This window comes from Carassius auratus, unplaced genomic scaffold (genome assembly GCF_003368295.1).
Source record: "Carassius auratus strain Wakin unplaced genomic scaffold, ASM336829v1 scaf_tig00030113, whole genome shotgun sequence".
NCBI lineage: Eukaryota > Metazoa > Chordata > Actinopteri > Cypriniformes > Cyprinidae > Carassius > Carassius auratus.
Window position 1 is genome coordinate 21,713 of NW_020525828.1, and position 21,814 is coordinate 43,526.

At 36.7% G+C, this 21,814-nt stretch overlaps 1 long non-coding RNA gene across 3 annotated transcripts; it reads right to left on the minus strand.

The window, feature by feature from the left end:
- Positions 1-4,623: 4,623 nt before the first annotated feature.
- Positions 4,624-21,805, minus strand: LOC113080027 (uncharacterized). 3 transcript variants are annotated; one of them, XR_003281791.1, is made up of 16 exons: positions 21,629-21,805; positions 20,666-20,773; positions 18,071-18,256; positions 16,030-16,083; positions 15,866-15,894; positions 14,964-15,099; positions 13,691-13,762; positions 12,693-12,760; positions 10,545-10,619; positions 8,532-8,603; positions 7,534-7,601; positions 5,407-5,550; positions 5,226-5,306; positions 5,100-5,144; positions 4,936-4,977; positions 4,624-4,791 (listed from the first exon to the last, which is right to left on the minus strand). It is a non-coding gene; the product is annotated as an uncharacterized LOC113080027 (long non-coding RNA). The 3 variants fall into 3 exon arrangements; XR_003281792.1 differs by having other exon boundaries at positions 5,100-5,147; XR_003281793.1 differs by having other exon boundaries at positions 21,110-21,805.
- Positions 21,806-21,814: the final 9 nt, after the last annotated feature.

Below are 21,814 nucleotides of genomic sequence, written 5' to 3' on the forward strand. Positions count from 1 at the left end.
GTTCATCTTAACTTCAAAAATGAACTTGAACAACATGCAATCTTCAACTGCAAGCCATTTCAGTCCACTAAGACTGCCACAATCATATACTGCATTTAACTCATTCTTACACAATTTAGTTTCTACATTTACTGATTATTATGACCCATGAGAGACATTCATTGAATGTGATTTAGCTGCTCTTATCAAAGTCAATCTAATATATATTATAAAGCCCTTTAAAATAAAGTTGTCACAGAGTGCTTTTACAAACACCCACCCTAAACCTGACAGAGCACACAATAAGTAAATACACACAAATTTTTTTTTTTTAATTACCATACCAATTAAACGTATACATGGTAAGCTTACTTTTAAAAGTATGTATTATGTTTGAGGTAAAGTTAAGTATCCTGTAGTTAACCAGTAATAACACATTCGGAAAGGTTAGATCAGAGCTACAATTCTTAAATTGTCTAAAATTATGAACGTTATCAGTGGAATGTTTGGTTTTTTTTTGTCTGGTTTTGAAATGCTCTAAGAATTTAATCTTTAAATCATTAAAAGAAATCCAAGAGAAATAAAAACGACCTTGATACAAATTGAATCTACAGCCAAATTTAATCAGTACAGTATGGGTTCAGTGCTTGCCATCAGATATTACAACATAGTTTTTATGATGCGTTTCGTCTAATGTGCCATCAGAAAATAAATTAATCAATTTACAATTAAAATGTGAAACGTAAAGGGGCCTGAATAAAGGGATTGAATACTATAGACACTCACTCTGTCGTATGGCTACTGTACAGTAAAACTAATCTACGCAATTAGAAAAAACATTTACACCAACTGCTTATCACTTGACACAGCATTAAAAACAAGGAAGTCCAAGCACCAAATTTACAACCAACATCAAGCCGTTTTAACTCTTTCAAAACTTAAGTTACATTATAATGTTTCAACTACGGTATTGAGTAGGGCTGCACAATGTGTCGTTTAAGCATCGATATCGCGATGTAAAAATTCGCGATAGTCACGTCGCAGGATGTGCGATGTAGGCTGTCATAGTTGATCCGTTATTCATTAACTGTACGGGCAGCTGCTCCCCGGCCCTTGCCGAATTTGATTCGCGGATTAATTGCAGTTTAAGTCCTAGCAGTTTAACAGAGCGCATAAGAACGAGCAGAGAGAGAGAAAGAGCACGAGAGAGAGAGAGAGAGAGAGAGAGAGAGAGAGAGAGAGAGAGAGAGAGAGAGAGAGAGAGAGGGGGCCCAGCCACGCGCTCACGCCCACCTTCACCGTCTTCAAACAACACAAGCGTTGTCTTGCTCTCTCCCTCGCGCAAATTTATCAAAATCAAAAAACGATGTCGGAAAAAAAAATTATAATTCTGTGATGACGTGTTCTGTGTTGTCAAATCTTGTTTATTAAATTAATAGCAGTAACTGCACAATAAGTAGCCTACATTCAATACAAACACAGATGGTACAGACATCAGCATTTAGCTTTTGTTTTTTAATTGGGTTGAAACTACAGAGAACTGGCCTTAAATAAAAGATTAACTGTAACCATGTGAAATTAAAGGTAACAACTGCATAGTTCTACAGTCCAAACAACACAATCAACACACATTCAATAAGATGTTTCTTGATCAGCATTCAGTATTTTAGTTTTTAAATTTGGTTTTAAGTTAAAAAAAAAAGGTCTTTACCAGTGAGACTAAATAAAAGTATGCTATATAAATACATTTTCCAAAATGTTAAAATCAAATAATGTTTGTGCGAATAAAACAAAGATGCAAAGGGTTTCATTCATCCAATAATAATAATAATTAAAAAATAAATAGGATAATGATTCACATCTATATTTTTTTTACTTGAGCCAGTGAAAAATAAATAACTTGTTGACTCAAGTAAAAAAATTTTAGATGTGAATCATTACCCTAAAATATTTTAATTAGATGAAATACTTTTTTTCAGTGTGCTACAGCAGATGATTTTTAAATTAAATTAAGTCTATTTTAGGGTAAAATAAAAATAATCATCCTAATTCAGAACTGAAGTTTATTTCTGGCTTTTCAAACATGAATGCAAGTTCTAATAATAATAATAAAAAAAGTAAAATAAATAAATAAAAAATAATTCTGTGTTGTCACAGTTTAGTCCGTTTCGTTTCTCATCCAACACGTGAGAAGTTGAGCTGAACATCTCTTCACGGTCTACTCGTGTTCAGGGCGCGGACAGATACAGTATACGCTCGCGCAGCTTCAGTGTGCAGGAAAGGCTCTTATTTGTGCGGCAGTACAACAGCGGCTGTTCACTTCCTGCCATCTGTGCCTCAGACATGAAGCTCTGCATTTCCGGTACTGATCGACTGCCTGTGTCCTGCGCACAGATTTCGAAATACTCTTCCACACAAATTACATAGCAAACGATTACAATGTAGTCTGTGCACACGAGCGCACTTCCGGAATAATCGGCCGGAAAAACACCAAAAACGGGCGATTGCGTATTTTAAGCAAAAACCGGCCGGTTCCGATTAATGGCCGGTCAACCGGTGCATCCCTACTGTGAAGTAACATTACCAAACAATGAACAGCTGTGTTTAAGATAACTAAGATAAACAAAGATTAAAAAATATAGTAACACAAGTATTGCTCATGGTAAGTTCATGTTAGTTAATGTTAACAATTCAAACCATATCCTAAAGTTACAAACAAATAATTTACTCTAATTTAAACAATACTCTGATGTTTAAATCATTTAAAATGAGAATGTATGTGTGCTCATGCCATTTTTGTTTGTAAGAAAAAATTAGATTAGATATCATATCGCAATATATATCGCAGAAAAATAAGATATCGCAATGTCCTTTTTCCCCAATATCGTGCAGCCCTAGTATTGAGACCAAAAAAAAATAATAATTCAACTAAAACGCAAAAACGGAATCAACAACCAAAATCAACCTTACTTTTTAGTGGTCTTTCTCTCATATGCTGTGATTCTGTTTTTTATACAGTATTGTTCAAAATAATAGCAGTACAATGTGACTAACCAGAATAATCAAGGTTTTTAGTATATTTTTTATTGCTACGTGGCAAACAAGTTACCAGTAGGTTCAGTAGATTGTCAGAAAACAAACAAGACCCAGCATTCATGATATGCACGCTCTTAAGGCTGTGCAATTGGGCAATTAGTTGAAAGGGGTGTGTTCAAAAAAATAGCAGTGTCTACCTTTGACTGTACAAACTCAAAACTATTTTGTACAAACATTTTTTTTTCTGGGATTTAGCAATCCTGTGAATCACTAAACTAATATTTAGTTGTATGACCACAGTTTTTTAAAACTGCTTGACATCTGTGTGGCATGGAGTCAACCAACTTGTGGCACCTCTCAGCTGTTATTCCACTCCATGATTCTTTAACAACATTCCACAATTCATTCACATTTCTTGGTTTTGCTTCAGAAACAGCATTTTTGATATCACCCCACAAGTTCTCAATTGGATTAAGGTCTGGAGATTGGGCTGGCCACTCCATAACATTAATTTTGTTGGTTTGGAACCAAGACTTTGCCCGTTTACTAGTGTGTTTTGGGTCATTGTCTTGTTGAAACAACCATTTCAAGGGCATGTCCTCTTCAGCATAGGGCAACATGACCTCTTCAAGTATTTTAACATATGCAAACTGATCCATGATCCCTGGTATGCGATAAATAGGCCCAACACCATAGTAGGAGAAACATGCCCATATCATGATGCTTGCACCTCCATGCTTCACTGTCTTCACTGTGTACTGTGGCTTGAATTCAGAGTTTGGGGGTCGTCTCACAAACTGCCTGTGGCCCTTGGACCCAAAAAGAACAATTTTACTCTCATCAGTCCACAAAATGTTCCTCCATTTCTCTTTAGGCCAGTTGATGTGTTCTTTGGCAAATTGTAACCTCTTCTGCACATGCCTTTTTTTTAACAGAGGGACTTTGCGGGGGATTCTTGAAAATAGATTAGCTTCACACAGACGTCTTCTAACTGTCACAGTACTTACAGGTAACTCCAGACTGTTTTTGATCATCCTGGAGGTGATCATTGGCTGAGCCTTTGCCATTCTGGTTATTCTTCTATCCATTTTGATGGTTGTCTTCCGTTTTCTTCCACGTCTCTCTGGTTTTGCTCTCCATTTTAAGGCATTGGAGATCATTTTAGCTGAACAGCCTATCATTTTTTGCACCTCTTTATAGGTTTTCCCCTCTCTAATCAACTTTTTAATCAAAGTACGCTGTTCTTCTGAACAATGTCTTGAACGACCCATTTTCCTCAGCTTTCAAATGCATGTTCAACAAGTGTTGGCTTCATCCTTAAATAGGGGCCACCTGATTCACACCTGTTTCTTCACAAAATTGATGACCTCAGTGATTGAATGCCACACTGCTATTTTTTTGAACACACCCCTTTCAACTAATTCAACTAATTGCCCAATTGCACAGCCTTAAGAGCGTGCATATCATGAATGCTGGGTCTCATTTGTTTTCTGAGAATCTACTGAACCTACTGGTAACTTGTTTGCCACGTAGCAATAAAAAAATATACGAAAAACCTTGATTATTCTGGTTAGTCACATTGTACTGCTATTATTTTGAACAATACTGTATAATACTTCACCGCCTGCCAGTCTCGTTCACCGAGGGCTTTGGGGGCTGCTGTAATGCATGCAATGTAGTCGACTTTTCCAGGAGTAACTCCCGAGTGAATACATTTCATCATTGTCTCTTCTACAGCTGCAATCTCCACTTCACTCCACTTTCTCTTCCTAGGAACTAATGACAAGAAAATTACATTAATTGCACTGCATATGTTGTAGGTGCAAGACTGGATTATTTTTATACTACTGTATTCTTTATGATGTTGTTGACTTTTTATAAATAAAGTAAATAAAAACTATTACAGGACAGGTTCCTTACCTGATGTTACTTTCATGACCTCCCGTGACCTCTCTGGAGATCCTTTAGAAACACAATCATATACATTTCTAAATCAAACTACTAATTACTGATAGGCTGTTTGGGGGGGAATTCTTGATATTCTAATCGCTTTAAACATTTAACTGCCTGTTCATACGTCTTACCTTCATTCGTGTTTACTGGCCTGCTGCTATTCACTCCTGAAGTGCCTGCTTGAAGGCATGATTTAATTATTATTTAACTAATGGAAATTACAAACATCTTAAAAAAATGTGTTTACAAATCTTTACCTGGCTCACTTGACATCACGTCATGAGAATGATCTGACAGTTCGGTTTCACTCTCTATCCCAGGATCAGGCTCAACGCACTCTGAAATATAGTCTTCGTATTCAGAGATATGCACAGATTCTTCCAAAGTCACTAGGACACGCTTGACAGCTAGTTTAAACTCGATTAACAGGTTACATACCCTGTTAATAGTGTTCCCTCGGGTAATCTGTAATATTTCCTGTGGATACGAATATCATGTCCCAGGATATCAGCAAGTTGGTCCATTTCGGTGTCGTTCATGTTAAGAACCCTAACCCTAGTCCATGTTGTGAAGGAAGGCAACCTGTAATCAGACAAATATAAAGGTCTTGAGAATTCTACACAAATTATATTATGCATATAATGCAATCCCCATTTAAACAAGGTGTCCCCATAAAGACAGTTAAAATACAGGTCAATGCATGTCCCCAGAAGGTATCAAATATCATCACTTGTTCGTTCTATCCTCAATTTACACATGAGCACAACAGCAGAAATAATAGCCTACAATTTGATGTTGGCCGAGCATGAGTTGGGGCAATTTCTTGTAATTCTCATCATGACATTACGATAAATAATCTTACTGTGGTTTTGTCTCTTACAAAGAGATCATTAGAGACATATTGGTTTAACGTTTAGACATTAGACAGTTGTATGCAGAGCAGTACACAATCAAAATATTTCTTGGTGAGTCGTATACCTTTTAAATAGTGTTGTCACGGTACCCAAATTTCAGTATTTGATACCGATACCAGTGAAAATCCATGGTTCTCGGTACCAAAGCAAAACACAAAAATATGCCAATTAAAAAAATATATATATTAATAAAATAATAAAAATAAAACCAATGCCATTCTTTATACTTATTTACAATTGTGTTTAAAATTTTTCTACAGGTTATATAATTATGAAAAACAGTAAATAAGTTTCACCCAAATTTAATTTGTCTTTTAATTTATGAAATTTAAACATTTTATTTTTGGTAAATAAAGGGGATTTGCTATTAAAATTAAAACATGGAAGAAATATTGTGATTTATTTCTTAAAAAAATAAAGTTTAAAAATTTTTAACAGTAGTAGCAGTATCACATACATTTTACTAAATAATAGTAATATTTCTAGCACAATGTCTTTATGTAAAAATTTACTTTTAGGCCTAATGAATGCATATTTGTCATTTTAACTGAACTTAAGACTGGTGGTGATGCTTAAGATATTTTTGGTCATTGAGGGTTTCTGTAAGAAAAATAGTAATAGATCATAATTATTATTAAAGGATAATTTTACTATCATACTAATGTATATACAATGCACTATGAATTGATGAGCTGCTGGGTTCATGAATATTAATCACGTTGTCTGCGTTCGGTCAAACTGATTTGCTGAAATCAAAACAGGGTCGGTGCTAGTTGAGCGTCAGCCAATGAAATTGCCATTTGCACATTAGCTCCGGCCACTACCGGAGAAACCGGAGTGTCTTCTGCTTGTTCGAAAATGAATAATTGTAAATGAACTCCATTATTTTGACAGGAGAAGACAACAAAGAATAGTTTACATATAGCGTGTCGATTCAGCGTGGTAAGACTCTCGCGCTCTCTCTCTTTGCATGTGTGAGAAACAGCGCTATCAGTAAAGCGACGGTGAGTCGTGCGCCTTCACACAGAGTTTACAGAGCATCAAATACAGGTGCGCTGTGCGTCCATTGAGATGAACTGAAAAGTTCAGATCGCTTGATGGAGAGAGAACTCTGAAGCTCAGATGCTGAAATTAATACAAGCGTCATGCGCTTCAGTCCATGTAGTAAACAAACCTGCACGTCTCTGCCATTCATTGATTCACACAGAGACGCGCAGAACACGGATTTTTATGCGGCTTAACATTTACAGATACTGGTCCATACGGAGATTTGATTTGATTAATTTACGCTAACTTTGACAAATTCCATGACTGTCCATATTAAAATGTAAGTTTCATTTTCATGACTGGATTTTGAGATTCCATCCTCGTTTTCTGCTTCACGGAAATCATAGCGCTGAACCGGGTTTGAACGAGACCTCGGTACTACCAATACTTAAAGAAACCTGGTACAGTCACATTTTTAAAAATTTTGTACCGACTTGGTACCAAAGTACCGGGTCTTTTGACAACACTACTTTTAAACCCTGTCACAGTTAAATGTGATCTTCAGACCACAAACTTTCAAGAATAGGGAGTTAAAAAGGTAGATATTTTATGTAACCCTAATGGACAGACTTCGGACAGGCAAGTAATTAATGTTGTTACTTACAAATACACTCTTTCCAGTGGTGGTACACATTCGCTGGTTGGAGATGCATGGTCAATTTCTGACCATACCTGTAATAAAAAATAATTATCATTTGAGGCTATGAAATTACAAAACAGATAAGGCACTTTATTGAGACTGAATAACAGTATTACAAAACAAAAACAAGGGGAAACAACACTTTCCTTTTGCTAGAAATTATTAGGGCCAACATATTTTATTGTTTTTGCTCTGTACACAAGCACAGTGGATTTAAAATAAAGACCTGAGGTTATTACCAACTTCTGTTTAGAGAATGTTTCTATCCATCTTTTATGGACAGTGTATGAGGGTAGCCATTTTAAATACATGGTCTCCAAATTTCAGCGGAAAAAGTAATTAGACGAACAATATTTTAGGATTTATAATGGTTTTTACTGACGGATGTACCCAATGAACTATATAGGAAAACTGCTACGGTGCACCTTATAGTTTGCAAAAAACAGTAGGAGGATCATAATAGTTTTTAGTTGTATAAATAAACAAAAATTGTATCAGCAAGAAATTACATACGAGTTCCAATGGTTATCCTTAAGAGGACTAGGATTCCATCCTCACTAAGCCAAAGTGTCCCCATAAGGACAGTTAAAATACAGGTTAATGTCCCCAAAAGCTATCATAAATACTCATTACTACTTATTAGGTTTAAGTGCCAACCAAACTTTCAGGATTGTTTAGAGGGCGTTTGTATCCATCATTTGTGTCAAGTTGTTTAAAATATAGAAACCGATATATTTATATTACAATTTGTCATTCATAAATGTAAATACGTTTCGTAAATGTGCGCAAAAAATCCAGTATGCCCTAACAGGGTTGGGACAAAGCCTGTAATAATGCCATCCTCGCATCGTTCTGTCAAACACATTCTGATCAACATTGTTGCTGGGAAATAATTACTATAATATAATGTATAATGTGCAGCTCTGAAACTAAATGGTTATAAAAAAAACCTGTCTTATTACCTGTGTGTCTGTTGGTGAGGGTATCACAGAATCTTCTGCTGTTTAAGTGACTGGATGTGATTCTGGGCCCAGCTAAAAATCAAAAAAAAAAAAAAAAAAAAATCAATGCTACAGAAAGTGTAGAATGATTTTTTAACTAAAGTACATACAGGTCCTCCTCAAAAAATTTGCATATTGTGATAAGTTCATTATTTTCCATAATGTAATGATAAAAATTAAACTTTCATATATTTTAGATTCATTGCACACCAACTGAAATATTTCAGGTCTTTTATTGTTTTAATACTGATGATTTTGGCATACAGCTCATGAAAACCCCAAATTCCTATCTAAAAAAATTAACATATCATGAAAAGGTTCTCTAAATGAGCTATTAACCTAATCATCTGAATCAACTAATTAACTCTAAACACCTGCAAAAGATTCCTGAGGCTTTTAAAAACTGGTTCAGCCTGGTTCATTACTCAAAACTGACCTGACTGCTGTCCAGAAGGCCATCATTGACACCCTCAAGGGAGAGGGTAAGACACGGAAATAAATTTCTGAATGAATAGCCTGTTCCCAGAGTGCTGTATCAAGGCACCTCAGTGAGAAGTCTGTGGGAAGTGTGGCAAAAAAAGCTGCACAACGAGAAGAGGTGACCGGACCCTGAGGAAGATTGTGGAGAAGGACCGATTCCAGACCTTGGGTGACCTGCGGAAGCAGTGGACTGAGTCTGGAGTAGAAACATCCAGAGCCACCGTGCACAGGCGTGTGCAGGAAATGGGCTACAGAGAAGCAGCACTGGACTGTTGCTCAGTGGTCCAAAGTACTTTTTTCGGATGAAAGCAAATTTTGCATGTCATTCAGAAATCAAGGTGCCAGAGTCTGGAGGAAGACTGGGGTGAAGGAAATGCCAAAATGCCTGAAGTCCAGTGTCAAGTACCCACAGTCAGTGATGGTCTGGGGTGCCATGTCAGCTGCTGGTGTTGGTCCACTGTGTTTTATCAAGGGCAGGGTCAATGCAGCTAGCTATCAGGAGATTTTGGAGCACTTCATGCTTTCATCTGCTGAAAAGCTTTATGGAGATGAAGATTTTGTTTTTCAGCACGACCTGGCACCTGCTCACAGTGCCAAAACCACTGGTAAATGGTTTACTGACCATGGTATTACTGTGCTCAACTCTCCTGACCTGAACCCCATAGAGAATCTGTGGGATATTGTGAAGAGAAAGTTGAGAGACGCAAGACCCAACACTCTGGATGAGCTTAAGGCTGCTATCGAAGCATCCTGGGCCTCCATAACACCTCAGCAGTGCGACAGGCTGATTGCCTCCATGCCACGCCGCATTGAAGCAGTCATTTCTGCAAAAGGATTCCCCACCAAGTATTGAGTGCATAACTGAACATAATTATTTGAAGGTTGACTTTTTGTATTAAAAACACTTTTCTTTTATTGGTCGGATGAAATATGCAAATTTTTTGAGATAGGAATTTTGGGTTTTCATGAGCTGTATGCCAAAATCATCAGTATCAAAACAATAAAAGACCTGAAATATTTCAGTTGGTGTGCAATGAATCTAAAATATATGAAAGTTTATTTTTTATCATTACATTATGGAAAATAATGAACTTATCACAATATGCTACATTTTTTAGAAGGACCTGTACAATTGTAAACTGCAAAAAAAAAAAAAAAAAGTTTTTTTAAAAGTGATCATTTTTGTTATGTACATGCAATGATTTTCTGTTCTCTACATTTATAATTAGTAGTCACTTCTCTAAAGTAATGATCCAATTTATTTGAATTGCGATGTGATTGTATTAGAATTTAGACATGGACCAGAACAGATTAATAATCTAGTTTAATATATAATTGCAAAAATGAATGCAAGTTATGAAGTATGAATGGGTCTCAAGTATCAAACAAACATTGAAAGAGTTGCCTTTTAAACTGTTACAAAAATCAGTCAAGATAAACTTAATGAACTCTCCAAACTTTTATGAACTGTGGCCATCATCTATACTTTCTTACCTTGGAATTGGAGTGGGACACATTCCCATCTTCTGCAGAGCTGGAATCTGTGTCCATGTTGTGAAGGAAGGCAACCTGTAATCAGTCAAACATGACAAATATAAAGGTCTTGAGAATTCTACACAAATTATATTATGCATATAATGCAATCCCACTTAAACAAGGTGTCCCCATAAAGACAGTTAAAATACAGGTCAATGTCCCCAGAAGGTTTCATGGAAATAATGCAATCCCCATTTAAACAAGGTGTCCCCATAAAGACAGTTAAAATACAGGTCAATGCATGTCCCCAGAAGGTATCAAATATCATCACTTGTTCGTTCTATCCTCAATTTACACATGAGCACAACAGCAGAAATAATAGCCTACAATTTGATGTTGGCCGAGCATGAGTTGGGGCAATTTCTTGTAATTCTCATCATGACATTACGATAAATAATCTTACTGTGGTTTTGTCTCTTACAAAGAGATCATTAGAGACATATTGGTTTAACGTTTAGACATTAGACAGTTGTATGCAGAGCAGTACACAATCAAAATATTTCTTGGTGAGTCGTATACCTTTTAAATAGTGTTGTCACGGTACCCAAATTTCAGTATTTGATACCGATACCAGTGAAAATCCATGGTTCTCGGTACCAAAGCAAAACACAAAAATATGCCAATTAAAAAAATATATATATTAATAAAATAATAAAAATAAAACCAATGCCATTCTTTATACTTATTTACAATTGTGTTTAAAATTTTTCTACAGGTTATATAATTATGAAAAACAGTAAATAAGTTTCACCCAAATTTAATTTGTCTTTTAATTTATGAAATTTAAACATTTTATTTTTGGTAAATAAAGGGGATTTGCTATTAAAATTAAAACATGGAAGAAATATTGTGATTTATTTCTTAAAAAAATAAAGTTTAAAAATTTTTAACAGTAGTAGCAGTATCACATACATTTTACTAAATAATAGTAATATTTCTAGCACAATGTCTTTATGTAAAAATTTACTTTTAGGCCTAATGAATGCATATTTGTCATTTTAACTGAACTTAAGACTGGTGGTGATGCTTAAGATATTTTTGGTCATTGAGGGTTTCTGTAAGAAAAATAGTAATAGATCATAATTATTATTAAAGGATAATTTTACTATCATACTAATGTATATACAATGCACTATGAATTGATGAGCTGCTGGGTTCATGAATATTAATCACGTTGTCTGCGTTCGGTCAAACTGATTTGCTGAAATCAAAACAGGGTCGGTGCTAGTTGAGCGTCAGCCAATGAAATTGCCATTTGCACATTAGCTCCGGCCACTACCGGAGAAACCGGAGTGTCTTCTGCTTGTTCGAAAATGAATAATTGTAAATGAACTCCATTATTTTGACAGGAGAAGACAACAAAGAATAGTTTACATATAGCGTGTCGATTCAGCGTGGTAAGACTCTCGCGCTCTCTCTCTTTGCATGTGTGAGAAACAGCGCTATCAGTAAAGCGACGGTGAGTCGTGCGCCTTCACACAGAGTTTACAGAGCATCAAATACAGGTGCGCTGTGCGTCCATTGAGATGAACTGAAAAGTTCAGATCGCTTGATGGAGAGAGAACTCTGAAGCTCAGATGCTGAAATTAATACAAGCGTCATGCGCTTCAGTCCATGTAGTAAACAAACCTGCACGTCTCTGCCATTCATTGATTCACACAGAGACGCGCAGAACACGGATTTTTATGCGGCTTAACATTTACAGATACTGGTCCATACGGAGATTTGATTTGATTAATTTACGCTAACTTTGACAAATTCCATGACTGTCCATATTAAAATGTAAGTTTCATTTTCATGACTGGATTTTGAGATTCCATCCTCGTTTTCTGCTTCACGGAAATCATAGCGCTGAACCGGGTTTGAACGAGACCTCGGTACTACCAATACTTAAAGAAACCTGGTACAGTCACATTTTTAAAAATTTTGTACCGACTTGGTACCAAAGTACCGGGTCTTTTGACAACACTACTTTTAAACCCTGTCACAGTTAAATGTGATCTTCAGACCACAAACTTTCAAGAATAGGGAGTTAAAAAGGTAGATATTTTATGTAACCCTAATGGACAGACTTCGGACAGGCAAGTAATTAATGTTGTTACTTACAAATACACTCTTTCCAGTGGTGGTACACATTCGCTGGTTGGAGATGCATGGTCAATTTCTGACCATACCTGTAATAAAAAATAATTATCATTTGAGGCTATGAAATTACAAAACAGATAAGGCACTTTATTGAGACTGAATAACAGTATTACAAAACAAAAACAAGGGGAAACAACACTTTCCTTTTGCTAGAAATTATTAGGGCCAACATATTTTATTGTTTTTGCTCTGTACACAAGCACAGTGGATTTAAAATAAAGACCTGAGGTTATTACCAACTTCTGTTTAGAGAATGTTTCTATCCATCTTTTATGGACAGTGTATGAGGGTAGCCATTTTAAATACATGGTCTCCAAATTTCAGCGGAAAAAGTAATTAGACGAACAATATTTTAGGATTTATAATGGTTTTTACTGACGGATGTACCCAATGAACTATATAGGAAAACTGCTACGGTGCACCTTATAGTTTGCAAAAAACAGTAGGAGGATCATAATAGTTTTTAGTTGTATAAATAAACAAAAATTGTATCAGCAAGAAATTACATACGAGTTCCAATGGTTATCCTTAAGAGGACTAGGATTCCATCCTCACTAAGCCAAAGTGTCCCCATAAGGACAGTTAAAATACAGGTTAATGTCCCCAAAAGCTATCATAAATACTCATTACTACCTATTAGGTTTAAGTGCCAACCAAACTTTCAGGATTGTTTAGAGGGCGTTTGTATCCATCATTTGTGTCAAGTTGTTTAAAATATAGAAACCGATATAATTATATTACAATTTGTCATTCATAAATGTAAATACGTTTCGTAAATGTGCGCAAAAAATCCAGTATGCCCTAACAGGGTTGGGACAAAGCCTGTAATAATGCCATCCTCGCATCGTTCTGTCAAACACATTCTGATCAACATTGTTGCTGGGAAATAATTACTATAATATAATGTATAATGTGCAGCTCTGAAACTAAATGGTTATAAAAAAAACCTGTCTTATTACCTGTGTGTCTGTTGGTGAGGGTATCACAGAATCTTCTGCTGTTTAAGTGACTGGATGTGATTCTGGGCCCAGCTAAAAATCAAAAAAAAAAATTCAATGCTACAGAAAGTGTAGAATGATTTTTTAACTAAAGTACATACAATTATAAAATCACTGTTGTTCCCTATCCCTTAAGCCTATTAATTACAAACAGTAATGTTTAAAATCTTTTCCATCAAATATATAAATAGCAGTAGGTAAATCTTATTTTTAATTCATGCAAATCCTGGTTTACCTTACCCTGGGTGTTCCCAGGCTGCCTTGCACACAATTTGATTCACGCTGCTAAGGCAGCCTGGACACCATGGACTAAATTCTCCCCTGAAAAAGGGAACCAAATCACAGAACGGGGAGGGATCAGCAAGACAATGACTGCACGATGTGTCGTTTAAGCATCGATATCGCGATGTACGAATCCACGATAGTCACATTGCAGGATGTGCGATGTAGGCTGTCGTAGTTGATCCGTTATTCATTAACTGTACGGGCAGCTGCTCCCCGGCCCTTGACGAATGTGATTCGCGGATTAATTGCACAGTTTAACCATCATAGAGTGAAAGTTTATCATTGACAGGACTGAAAACCACATGCAAGTTTAACAGGGCATTTTCTCTCTGTCTTTCTCTCGCGAGCGCGCGCGCACTCTCTCTCTCTCGCGCACTCTCTCTCTCTCTCTCTCTCAAGCTCTGTCTTGCTCCCTCTCCCCCGTGCATATTAATCAATTGACATGATGGTGTCGATGTTTAAATCATTTAAAATGAGAATGTAAGTGTGCTCACCCCATTTGTTTGTAAGAAAAAAATAATCGCAATATATAAAAATCGCAGAAAAATAAAATATCACAATGTCATTTTTCCCAATATCGTGCAGCCCTAATAGGCGACACATTGAAGAAGTTTCTATGGATCCAACATGGCATCAGACACGAAATTACCTTTCGATTCAGCTTTAGATAGTGTTTTAAGTAGTTAAGAACAGAGTTTGTTTTGAAAAAAGAGCAACTGTTAAACAATTTCAGAAGCAAGCACATTTGATAGACATTCGTAGCGCCCAATAAACTGCTCTGGGCATTCGTAAACCACGCCTCAAATACGAGAAAATGAACAGGTGGTTACCAGACCAAGTCTCGAATGAGAATTGGTCTGACGTTAGCCAGGCTAGGTTTACCTGCTGCATTTTTTAGAACAGAAAATATTTTACCCAAGTTCTGTCAACGTACAATAAAATGACTCACCATTTTATCCAAGTTTGCCAATTGCAGTAGGAGTAAGGTTCGCTGTCTTTGAAGAGCATTTCGCTTCTCAGCCGTAGATTCATACAGAGTTTCACACCGATTGTGGTGTTTTTAATTTGTCAATCCCGGCCTGCAACTGTTGAACCAAATATAACAATCAGTGTACCAGAAATTATAAAAAAAAATAAAAAAAAAAAAAAAAAAAAAATGCAATACTATAAAAAAAGTTGATAATTTAATTTGGATTTAAGTAACCTGGAATGGTCCATTACTTCAGACAGACTGACACTAGGGATAAGATTTTCATGTTGAAAATGAATTTCTTTTGTTCTGTACACCAGTACTTTGAAACAATATAATGAAAATACATCACAAACCTTTTAAATGTAAATATGACAGGGTGCCCACAAATAAATGCAGGTTTGGAAACCAAACTTGTCTTTGTTACGGTCATGCAGTATGGATTAGTTATTCGACTAAAGTCAGAGTTATCAAGTCAGCCTCAAACCATCATGCTCATGCTACCAACATAAGCTATGTGTATTAATCTCTTTATAGTTTAAGTAATTACCTTACTCTACTTTATAGCACTGTTTTGATGAGAAACAGAAGTCTTTCCTACTTGCATCAAAACATCATGTATCCACATTGTCTTTTGTGTAATTTCAAATTTAAAGTACAGAACATGAGAAATGCTTTAGTGTCCATACTTATGTGGGCCAATATTATGCTTGAAGTATTAATATAGCAACAAATAGATGTAGTAGTGACGTTTTTGGGCTATGCAAAAGTATAATTCAATGTTCATTTGACTTTGGAACCAGACACTGGAAACGTTGACAATCATGAATGCATAGTGCAGATCCACAGACTGACCCAGTCTGGGGCACTTATGCACTTACCTTCGAGCGCTCACTCTGCAAATTATCATCTGCAAGAACAACATCATTTGTTAGTCCTTATTTATACTTTTCACTTCCCTTACACAATAACTAATCAATCAGTCTAGAGTTTGAGACCTGCAACACTGATATGTGTGATGGGGTAGGGGGGCAGTTGCTTTTACCTGAGACGGGCATGTTGAACAGGGTGTCCGTGCCAGTGAAGTGTGTTTTGGGGGCTAGGAGAGGAAACCACACAGATGGCAACAAGTGAAATATAGTAAGAGGGCATTTACACTGAGAAAAACATGGGACATCCTTGCAGAGGAGGATAGGTATTAGGGCTGCACGATGTGTCGTTTAAGCATCGATATCGCGATGTACGAATCCACGATAGTCACATTGCAGGATGTGCGATTTAGGCTGTCGTAGTTGATCCGTTATTCATTAACTGTACGGGCAGCTGCTCCCCGGCCCTTGACGAATGTGATTCGCAGATTAATTGCACAGTTTAACCATCATAGAGTGAAAGTTTATCATTGACAGGACTGAAAACCACATGCAAGTTTAACAGGGCAGAGAGAGAGAGAGAGCGCGCGAGAGAGACAGAGAACATTAGAAGTACCATCAATGTTTATAGAAATGTACATGGATTTATTTTGCATGTCATTTTTTTCTTATGAATATATATGTATTTTTGTTTTGTTTGTTTATATTCTGATATGTACAATGCTTTGGCAATATGTACCATTGTATGTCATGCCAATAAAGCAATATGAATTGAATCGAGAGAGAGAGAGACGTTTTCAAACAACACGAGCTCTGTCTTGCTCCCTCTCCCTCGCGCATATTAATCAATTGACACGATGGTGTCTATGTTTAAATCATTTAAAATGAGAATGTAAGTGTGCTCATCCCATTTGTTTGTAAGAAAAAATATCGCAATATATATCGCAGAAAAATAAAATATCGCAATGTCATTTTTTCACAATATCGTGCAGCCCTAATAGGTATTGATCAGACAGCACCACTGCATTTATTCTGCATATGTGATTCTAATCTTTGTAATATAGGCATGTAATACAATCATTTTTAATGGATGCATGAGTGCAACAAGTTAAATTTACTTTTTGCTACAACTTTATATGTTCAAATTGTGTGTACACAATGGGTCTCATTCATGAACCATGAGCAAAACGAATTTTGTGTAAATCGCGAGTAAAGTGGTTCTTGCGTAAATTTTCGGATTCATTAAAACGTTCGTATTTTCCAAATGTTAGTTGGTACGAAATAAATCTACACCTGCTCCCAGCCACACGAAAATAGTGCGTTTAACGTCTGAACGTTTTGCTCATTAATACGGCTGCATTTTAATTCATAATCGGGTACATATTTACACAGCATTTTGAAAAAAATATTACATATAGTAATTACATAAGGTTTTTCTTTTCACTTCGGGGACTGTTCGAATAACAGATGAAACTCCATTAACAGCATCTGTAATATGCTGCAAAGCTTCCTTTTTTTAGGACCTGATACGCCACTATATACGCTTGAAAATAAAACGTGGCGTTTTGAATGAACTTCTGATAATAAAACTTAAATTTCTGCAGCTGAGAAATTTTTATTTTTCCATTCGCTTTTGAGAAGACATGTTGAAATCCTTCGTTTGGTGTCATAATATGATGCTCATATATAGTTTAATATATATTAGTTTAATGGGCGGGATTTATGGTAATTGAGAATGAGCGTGTACGCGTGTCCCATTTACGACTGATTGGAATTCATTAACACACACACATTTCACTATCACAACTGACGTTTACGAAGTTTTTGTGAATCAGGAGAAGAGTTTCAGGAAGTTCTCTTTACGCGCAAATCACTCACATATTTACTCGTATATTTTTGAATGTTTCATGAATGAGACCCAATGGGTGCATATAATAGATAAATCCAAAACAGAATCCACTGTGACATCGGAACTAATGCAATTCATTAAAACTATGGAAATAAAGGCATTTCCATAAATAAAAACCAGTTGGTGTAATCAAACCTGGCATAGGAAATGTATCTCATAAAAACAAATTGTTACTGCTAAGTAAACCAAGATAGAAACACATTCTACTACAGCTTTCTTGTTTGGAGTGTCTGCAACAAATTGCATGAAATATAAACTCTTATCCAGGTAGGTGGCATATTGGATATAGAAACAAAAAGGTAACTCACCTGTGCTCTCCATGGCCAGTTTGAGTCACGTTGTTGACGTCAGTTCTTCTCCAGGTGTAATATCTCGAATCGCGAAGAGACAAGTGTGGTTTCTTTACTTATGGTTTTCATTTTGCAAAAATAGGTCTTCTGTGGTCGTCATCAACAAGTCTCCCAAGAGAGGAGTCCTTTTCACATGCATCAATGCTGTATAGAAACATTTGTTTCATTAATATGTATTAGCACAGAGGTTCGACTATGAAGAAGCAGTATTTGATTAAATTATATGAGCAGGATATACCAATAAATACAATTCTATAAGCGACTATTGTATGGAATAATGTATTTGTAAAAGCAAATTGGACAAATGACTCGCACCATGTTTTTTGCCTTTTCTGAAGGCAGATAACGGTCAGTGCGAAGGTGCAGTGAAGGGCAGATAACGTTCAGTGCGAAGGTGCAGTGAAGGGCAGAAAACGTTCACTGCGAAGGTGCAGTGAAGGGCAGAAAACGTTCACTGCGAAGGTGCAGTGAAGGGCAGATAACGTTCACTGCGAAGGTGCAGTGAAGGGCAGATAACGTTCACTGCGAAGGTGCAGTGAAGGGCAGATAACGGTCACTGCGAAGGTGCAGTGAAGGGCAGATAACGGTCACTGCGAAGGGCAGATAACCGTCACTGCGAAGGTGCAGTGAAGGGCAGATAACGGTCACTGCGAAGGTGCAGTGAAGGGCAGATAACCGTCACTGCGAAGGTGCAGTGAAGGGCAGATAACCGTCACTGCGAAGGTGCAGTGAAGGGCAGATAACGTTCACTGCGAAGGTGCAGTGAAGGGCAGATAACCGTCACTGCGAAGGTGCAGTGAAGGGTAGATAACCGTCAATGCGAAGGTGCAGTGAAGGGCAGATAACTGTAACTGAAGTAGTATTGACAAAGGCACTAACATAAAGAATAACAAACTCTAGATTTTAGACATGGCCCTTGCATTGTAAAGTTGCTACATAGCCACTTCATCTACTTACCACCATGTTTTACTCTTCCACTGAAAATCAAAAAGAAAAACCTTTGCAGACTCATTGTACTCAATAGTTTGGAGCTCTGCCTGCTGCTGTGACAGTAGTTTCCCTCGGTACTCCACAACAAAGTCACCTTTGAATATGAGTTCAGTGGCAAAAACACCTGGGGCCTGTTCTTCGTACGTAGCTAACTCAGTTAGCTGGATTTGATTGTTGACGATTTGGCGTGATTTTGGATCGTTTGGTTCTTCGAAGCTCATTCCGGAGCTGCTGTCATAGCAACAGGTCCGTTATCTTAAACCTGCTCGGGAGCAGCTTATTTCATGTAAACAGGATTAGATCGCTTCTTTTCAACCAGAAATGATACTCAAAATATGTCTGCTAGCACCGCTAGTTTATTACAAGAGTATCGTACTGATCCAGGGACAATAATTTAAAATAATAATCATTTAAAAAAATATTTAAAAATAATATAAAAATGCCGTGTAGTACATAACAGCCTGCTATAGACAGCCAGTTTTACTCACTGAAATATTTGTCATCAAAGTATTATTCTTACACACATGCTATACAGATAATAGAGTCGTGCATTATTTTGTGTGATGACTGCTATTATTCGAGTGGCTTGATGGAGCGCAGGAGATGCAGATAACATGATATTGACCCTTAAGAAACTTTCATTAATGCGGTCACGTAACAAATCTGTCCAAATATGAAATTAATAGTTAATTTCTACATTGAAATAAAAATGTAAAGACTAAACAACTATTTTAAATTGCGAATCTAAATAACTGGGAATCATGAAAAAAATTCTAATAAAATAAAAACATGTATCAATTATCTGTTTTATATATCTATTATAACATGTAGCTTTGTTTGCTTGGCTGTTTCCTTATAAAAGTCCAGAAATTTGTCAAGTTTTTCGTCAGTTGTCGTTTTAAATTATATGACGTCATTACATTGCCGTCTTGCAATCGCTGCACTGCTGATCATGGTTTCGAGTATCGATACATATCCCCTTTTAAGACAACACATGAACGCGCAATTATCTCAGAAATCTCAATCCAGCGATACTAATCATACACAACAGGTGTGTTCGAAGAACCCAATTAGCCGGATCATGATTAGCACGATGATATCATCTTGGATGTGTCATTTGATCTCGGATATAATAAGCGACGTATGAAGAACGGGCCCCTGGTAGCTCAGTGGTAGAGTGCATGCTTTGGGTGTACGACTTCCTGGGTTCAAATCCCAGCGGCTCCCCAGGTCGCCGTTGCAAAGGAGATATTGTTCTCAATCGGCCTACCTGGTTAAATAAAAGGTAAAAAAAAAAAAAGGGGGTCTGTTTTTACAGGGAATAATCCCTGTCAAACCCTTAGATTACTGCAATCAGGCTGGGCACAGAAGCAAAAGTGCTTAAAGCACTGTGCTGAAGGACAAAATGGTTAATCAAATGTCTAAAAGCTGTTGAATTGTCAGTTCTAATATCCCTGTGTACTAGCAACCACCATTGTGCACTGTGCTCTTGAGCAAGAGACTTGATCACTGAAGGCATTTCACTGATTCCAGCTAAATCATATTAAGGAGTTTAACATTTACCTTTAAAATTATTGATAAAACGCTGGAGACATGGTTTATCAATCCCCGCTTGGATATGGTACTCCGCATCCTGGATTGGTCCAAGTTCTTCTCTCCATGAGTGAAAACCTAAGTAGCAAGAGACATAAGTTTAAATGCAGTAAATAACCCATTGCCAATTGTATGACAAAGTAGTTAGTTCTTAGCCTGTCAGATATAACACATTAATAGTCTTTATATGGTATAATTGGGATTGTGTTGCCTACATTGTAGTCAAGCGTTTTCTTAAACTACCAGTGAAAATCAATGATTTCAAGCATTTAAAGATGTTTGAAGTTGTTCTACGACATAAAACACCTATACAGTAGGTCCATTATAATGTTTAAATAATTTAAATGAACATTCAGTTATTTAAAAATGGTCTAATTAGTTTTACTACGGATAATTAATGTAACGTTACGTTACCTAAGTTACCCCTGATGGCAGCTTTTCTCCCGCCATACAACCCAACCACGCTGTAGTGCGGAAGTGTTATGACAACTGATCCTATACTCTATTTAACTTGCTAATTGTCATAGTAGTCCATCCTAACATACAAGCTAACTACTGTAGTGTGCATATCATAAAAACATACATTTATCGATTATCAATCACATGTGATTAAATTATACAACAAACGCAAAAAAAAAAAAAAATGTATGGCATGCATTAAGCTTCAATCGCTGCCTAGCTAATAAGTCGGTTAGCTTGGTAGTGGTAGTTAGCTAAATAGTTTCCATTTACATTGCACATGTATAGGCGCGTTAGTAAACTAACGTTATCTAACATTATACTGACTAAACCCGACTCGACAGAAAACTGCAAAGTTAAAATTATCGCTAGCAAGGCCTGCTTTGTTATTAACATTCTCCATAATATATGGTAGTGGCATTTGTTATGATGTTAACACACGAATTACATTTGAAATAAAAGTGTTTAGCTTACCTTGGAGAACGAACACGCTGATTGCTGCTGCGTTTGCAGCTCCTGCTCGTCCAGTGAGTGAGTCACGAGATGCAATCATTAGCTCCAGACGCGCGCGCGGGTATAGGTGTGGGGGAGGGGTTGACCATGTGGGGACCCGGATAGTCTTAACCAGGACATACACCGGTCTCGAGTGTGTGTGTGGTG